This window comes from Rhinopithecus bieti, unplaced genomic scaffold (assembly GCF_001698545.2).
Source record: "Rhinopithecus bieti isolate Rb0 unplaced genomic scaffold, ASM169854v2 scaffold_27295, whole genome shotgun sequence".
Taxonomy (NCBI): Eukaryota; Metazoa; Chordata; class Mammalia; order Primates; family Cercopithecidae; genus Rhinopithecus; species Rhinopithecus bieti.
This window is the reverse complement of record NW_016812277.1, coordinates 703,985-711,361: the sequence shown is the minus strand read 5'-3', so window position 1 is coordinate 711,361 and position 7,377 is coordinate 703,985.

Below are 7,377 nucleotides of genomic sequence, written 5' to 3'. Positions count from 1 at the left end.
TATATATATATATATATATACTTCAAAACTGAGTTCTGACACTGAGCTTCTGACAGTCAAAAGGATCCACCACAAAAGGAAAAAAGCAACAAGTTCATGCCCGATTGAAAATTAGAAAGAAAATACAAGAAGGAGAACAGGACTTGCCTCTGCCCAGAGAAGGCTAGACAAGTATCAGCGATAGCAGAAGAAAGAGAAGTGTTGCCACATGACTCTGCAGAAGGACAAAGATTAAAGACCAAATAGCTAAACTTTGGTGAAACAGAAAAATGATTTTTTTCAAGGAATATCCCTCTATCTTGTGATGAAATATGACTTTATTTTCCTGTTCACCTATATTTTAAATTCTTTGCTAACATAATCCTTAAAATGTATAGCTATTCTCTTTCTACACAATATTCTTTATTCTTCCCTCACTGTTTACTTCCTTTTTTCTCAGTATTTTTCATCTTAAAAAAGTTTGTCCTCACACAATAAAACAACTCGAAATTTGTCATGAGAAGTCAGACACAGAAAAAAAATAGAGGAAAAAGCTTCAGAAGCCAAACAAGTCATGCTAAATTGAACAAACTCTAGAAGTGAAAGAAAATATTTGCAAGCTGGATTAGAGTAGGGAATATCATCTATTTAGATCAAGCATTATGAAAAAGATTATAAAATAATTGGCTAAGTTTAAAACTTGAAAGATGCCCATGGAATGTGGGACACTGGATTTTTAAAGTAAATGAAAGGCTCGGGATATGGTTCAACATGAACACAGCAGACAAAGATGAAGTTTAAGAAGCAGTTCAACATGTTCTGCAGTGTCTTGAGAATATTTCTGCAAGTATTTAGCATCCAGCTTCCAATTTTGAGGCAGAAATTCATGTTATTCATATTCAGTCATCATATCCATGCCTTGTCTTTTGACTTTTACTTTCCTCAATTTGATATAAATGACTATACCAAAGGAAGAGACATAATAAAGTGTCTAATACAGAAATAGATAATATATAATTGAATACATGATAATAGGATACATGAAGTATAACATACATACACCTTATGTCTATTACATATTTACATAATGACTACATAATTATACAAAATTAATTATACTATGCTATGTTCAGGAACAAGTTGCATAATTATTAGATAAATATGAGTGTTTAATATTCTAAATGCCTCTGACATTTTAAATGCCTCTAATTTATAAAAATATTAAGCACATTAAATTTGCTGATCCTATGTGCTTGTCAGAAATTTATAATTAAGTTTAGAGAATTTAATTTGAAATATATGAGATTTTCTATTTGAAATATATGAGAATATTATTTAGTTTAGTTCTTACTTCTTCCTTCATGCACATGTGCACAGTATTTAACAATACTTCATTTACTAAGTATATATAATTTTAGTATGAGAATTGTGTATATGCCATGTCAAAAATTTAACTGCTTGTAACAGTCAAATACATTAAATTTGCATTTGTAGTTTACAATATTTAAGGTCATTTGTTGTTTCCTTTCTTCATACTCAGGAACATCACTAAAGCAATTCTCTCTTACACTATTTGTTTTCCATTTTTTTCCTGTCTTGTTTTCATCCTAAAGTATTTATTTCTTCCACATTGACAAATTTTCCTCACTTAACTTCCAGGTCATTACACTTATCTACTTTTTTTTTTTCTTTTGAACATCTATTCTTTTAATTTTTGTGTACCCTAGTACCCAGTACTCAGAATTATCTTCTTTTCTATTTACACTCATTCTCTTGATGTTCTTCATATAATCCTGAGCCAGCTTGCTAACATTTTGGGTCTTGGTTTTCCATCTGTAAAATGGAGGTAACTGTACCAATTTTATTTAATTGTGTCAACTAATGAAATTAACACATATTTAGAAAAATGCTTACAATAGATTCTGGTTCACTTACTATGAGTCATACATAGGTTCTGCTGTTATTATTACTGACTCATCAGTCACCCAAGTTCGAGGCTTGAAACACCTTTTGTAGATTTACCACTACCAAATTTCTATCTCTAACTCAGACCTCTCTCCAACTCCAGACTCACATATGAAACTTCAGGATCAACATTTCCACTTGAGTGTCTAAAGGGCATCTCAAACACAGTAAGTTTATAATTGAGCTCATGCATTTCCCTGCTAAACCTGTTCCTATCTTACTCTTTCTTAGTTAATTGCAACTGCAGCCTTTCAGTTGTTCACACCCAAAACCTTGGAGTCATCTTTTTTTTCTCTTTCTTGTAAATCCTACAGCCAATCCATCAGTAAATCCAACCAGATTTATCTTCAAAACATATTTAGAATCTCAACCCTTTTTATTACTTTTGCTACCACTACACTGGTCCAAAACACTATCATCTATCACTTGGAATATTCTAATAGTTTCTCATTAGCAGAGGTAAGGAAGAGCTTGAATTTGGCATACCATTTTATTTCATTTTATTGCACCTCATTGTAATTTGCAAAATATCAATCTATCATAAATTGGGGAAAATAAAAAAATTGGGTCCATCGCTGTAGACCAGTTAAAAGCATTGACACCATGTATAGTAAAAGCGGTAGATAATTTATATGGGAAAAATTAAGTGGGAATGAGAATAAGGAATATGAGCATCAGAAGGAGGAGGCTATAGTTGAATTTATTTTTGCCTTCAATTTCTTGTTTTGAAAATTATTTTAAATACAAAAAAGTTGAAATTAGATTAGTACCCAGATGCCTTCAACTTTTTTGTAACAATTGTTAAAAATCTTACTTACTTGTCTTATAATTCTTTATAAATAAACCTATGCCTAATTTTTCTGTAAATACAAATGTAAGTTGCAGATATCATGACACATAAAACACTCATCATCTGTTTCTAAAAAATGAGGGCAATATTTTTCCAAAGGTACAGTGTCATCATCACACCTAAGAAGATGTCAATAACTCTGTAATGCCATCTTTTATTAACTGTCCTGGCCACTTCTAAAACTGAATGTTAGGGAAAAAATGATATATTATTCCTGAAATCTTGGGTCAGAAGGAGATCTGAATTTGGAGGCCAGCTTGCTTTAATATGGCATGGAATTTCATTTTAAATTTATTTTTTCATATTTGTAAAATATTTTTTAATGCAATATTAAAATAAATGTATTCCATTACAATGATAAAAATTTAGAAATGATTTTCAAAGGTATATAGGCTTTTAAATCCTTATATTTTAAATCCTAAACATTACTATAAGGTTCTTCTATCCAAAGCATTTTGTTCACACTTTTCTACCAGTAATGTAATGTAATTCTTTAGTTCATTCATGAAAACCCACATAAATATGAGAACTCATTTCACATTATATAGAAGAGGTTTTCACATATAGAGGTAGTAGAATTTCACTCCCTAATGTTCTTAAACCATTTCTTCAAGTTCTATCCTAAAATGATTATGTATATATATAAAGTATACAAAGGCAAATAGTCAACAATTTATCATTTTAAAGCTAGATGACTATTTCAGAATGTTAGTTCATCTTTCTGATTTTAGTCAGTTTATATTGAAAATGTGTGAAACTTTTCCAGAAAGTCAATTTTAGTCTGTAGTTGGCATTACTGTATACATTTCCTTTTACTGAAAATGACATATGCATTTAAAAAATCTATTAAATGCTGGGGATGTACATTATTGACAGAATTATTGACATGGTGGGAATTTTTTCCCTTCTTATAGAAAAAACCATGGAGTATATAAAACATTTTGCCCTGTGCATATATCTACAGATCTCCTGTCTTCTCAGCTACAGATAGGGTTGAGCAGAACACAAATAATAAAGAAGTACATTTTTTTTCCAGATTAAACTAGGGTAAGTACAGAAAAGCATATGTCTGTATATAATTATAATATAGAACTTTTTATTTATTTGAAACACATATATGCCTAAATCATCCTACAGATGTTCAAGAAACTTGTTTACTAATTTGGTCATTCACTTGTATTTTAAAAAGAATATAATCTTAAGTTTTTAGATTGCTTAACACTTAGAATTTCTTTTCATTTCTGACTACTTTCTGAATGAGGAACTCTTAATTTGAAAGATTGTTGGCAGAACTGATTCAAGTACATCAGCTCATGCACAATATGTTGTTCCGTCTCTGGAACTGTACATATTGTTTTTCCTCCCCTTGTGGATGTTTATTTGAAGGATGAATAGGTCACTCTTAGCAGGAGAGCTAGTCATGTGACTACCAGATACTGAAGACAGATGAGTCAGTTCCACGCAGACTACAAATTATGCATGCTGGATAAATCTATATTCATATTTGCATTTGACCTAAGCCTCAACTTTAAAAATAGATTTATCAGAAATTATACAGAAATTCAAAAATTATTTTGCTAGGAAGCAAACAAGTTATGCAATACAATTTTGAAAAAGAATGTTCCCTCTGCTGGAAAGAGATCACATTAGCAATGAAATACTATATGTCAGTCTGAGCTTAAGCCCAAATTCAAGAACATATTGTACACAAAACTTCTGAAATCTATTTATCTGATGTGTGACTGATAGCTATTGATGCAGCTTGGAGACCTTAGGGTGATACTGACTCCCCATCATTTATTGTTATGGAGTATTCTCTGAATGGAAAGTTGTTTGCCTTTCATGGTCAGGGGAAAATAGTCCTGGTGGCTGGGTGCTAGTTAGAGTATAAGAACGTGGGCTAAGAAGGCAAGGAGCTGGTTTCAAATCCTAGTTTGGACACTTAGCTGATTATATATATCTACAAATTATAACTGCCTTAGTTTATTCATCTGTAAAACATAACATGACTAATAATGATGCCTGCTCCATAGGACAAAGCTAAGGTGTGACTCACCTGACATAATCTTTTAAAGGATTTAGCACACTGATACATACTTACTTAGGCAGTAATACCTGTATTTTCTTCTCTTTCATTCTTTCTTTCTTTCCTTTTCCTTTTTTTGAGACAGGCTTTCACTCTATTATCCAGGCTAGTGTCCAGTGGTGCGATCTCAGCTCACTGCAGCCTCAACGTTAAGTCAAGTGATTCTCCCACCTCAGCCTCCTGAGTAGCTGGGACTACAGGCATGCACCAGCACACTGAGCAAATTTTTGTATTTTTTGTAGAGACTGGGTTTCACTGTGGTGTACAGGCTGGTCTCCAACTCCTCAGCCCAAGTGATCCGCCAGTCTTGGCCTCCCAAAGTGCTGGGATTACATATGCATGAGTTTCTGCACTTGCCCTGATTTAGTGCTGGGATTACATATGCATGAGTCTCTGCACTTGCCCTGATTTTCTTTGTCTTCTTTTCCTTGCTTTCCTTCCCTTCCTTCCCTTCCTTCCCTTTTTTTTCTTTTCTTTTCTTTCTTTTTTCTTTTCTTTTCTTTTCTTTTCTTCTTTTCTTTTCTTTTCTTTTCTTTTTTTTCTTTTCTTTTCTTTTCTTTTCTTTCCTTTCTTTCTTTCTTTCTTTCTTTCTTTCTTTCTTTTTCTTTCTTTCTTTCTTTCTTCATTTCTTTCTTTCTTTTCTTTCCTTTCTCTCTCTCTCTCTCTCTCCTTCTCTCTTTTTTTTCTTTCTTGACAGATTCTTGCTCTGTCACCCAAGCTGGAGTGCAGTGATGCAATCTCAGCACACTGTAACCTCCACCTCCTGGGTTCAAGTAGCTGGGATTACAGGCAAGCGCCACCTCGCCCGACTAATTTTTGCATTTTTAGTAGAGAGGAGGTTTCACCATGTTGGCCAGGATGGTCTTGAACTCGTGGGCTCAAGAGATTCACCCCTCCGCCTCCCAGAGTGCTAGGATTACAGGCATGAGGCACTGCGCCTGGCCTGATTTTTTTTTAAATTACATCTTTGTATATGTACTATTGCACAACAAGCCTATAGTGCACTCAGACTGTGATTTTTGTAAAATGTTCTACGCATTCTAAGATCTCAGGAATGTTTGTCTTGCCTCTTTTTCCAATATACAAGAATTTGAAAAATAAGCTTGCTTTTAACAAAGATCTGCAAGTAATATTTAAAAAAGAAATCTGAGAAGAACAAGGATGTAATGCTAAATACTGCATCATAGCTAAGTAACAGCAAGTTGATGGTGTATGAGGACTAAGTTCTGATTTTTTTTTATCTTGCCCAAATTCCTTTCTAAGGAGTCTGGGAACTCATGCCCTACAAACCATAAATTCTCATCAGATGGGTGTTATTTGATCCCGTGTATCATGACTTACTTTTCAATCTGACTCTGGCATAAATGTACAAGACAAGGAAAAAATATTTAACCTCAAAATATATTTCCTTGCCTTATCTTGAAATTGCCCTGCAAAGTCTCTTGTGGGAAAAATCCACAACCTACAGAGAATCTCCTTTCCCCTTTGTTTTCCTTTCTTTCTTTCTAGATCCAAAAGATAATCAACTAAGAGCCAGGCACCCTTTTAGGTCTGATCAGAAACTATTTACAACCTGCTCTCTCTCTCTCTGAAGTCTCCTATCTGAGAGATTCCTCTGCACAATAAAACTTGGTCTCCACAATCCTTTATCTTAACTTGAACATTTCCTTTGATCCCAGGTCTTCAGATGGACTCAACCAATTGTCAACCAGAAAATATTTAAATTGTCCTGCCTTACTGAACGAAACCAATGTATTTCTTGAATATATTTGTCTGATGTCTCATGCCTCCCTAAAATACATAAAACCTAGCTGTACCCTGACCACCTTGGGCATATGTCCTCAAGATGTCCTGAGGGCTGTGTCATGGGCCATGGTCACTCATATGTGGCTCAGAATAAATTTCTTAAAATATTTTACAGAGTCTCACTCTTTTCAACAACAAGTAGGATCTGAAAATGTATCACCTTGGTATTCTCTTTAAAAAAAAAAAACTGTAGCCCTCATTATTTTATTCTGAAATCTTCGACTTGAGAGTATAAGCAAATTTGAATTTTAAAAAGAAACTATAAAAAATCTGTAGGAGCATGCTTAAATTTCTATGATGGTAATTTTTATAATTATAATTATGTATTTTATAATTATGAATTATTGATAAATATTTTGGAGGAATTTACATATTTAACCTTTATAGTTATCTTTTTTTTCATTTATTTATTTATTTATTTTTTATTATACTTTAAGTTCTAGGGTACATATGCATAACATGCAGGTTTGTTACATATGTATCCTTATGCCATGTTGGTGTGCTGCACCCATCAACTCGTCAGCACCCATCAATTCATCATTTATATCATGTATAACTCCCCAATGCAATCCCTCCCTCCTCCCCCCTCCCCATGATAGGCCCCAGTGTGTGATGTTCCCCTTCCCGAGTCCAAGTGATCTCATTGTTCAGTTCCCACCTATGAGTGAGAACATGCGGTGTTTGGTTTTCT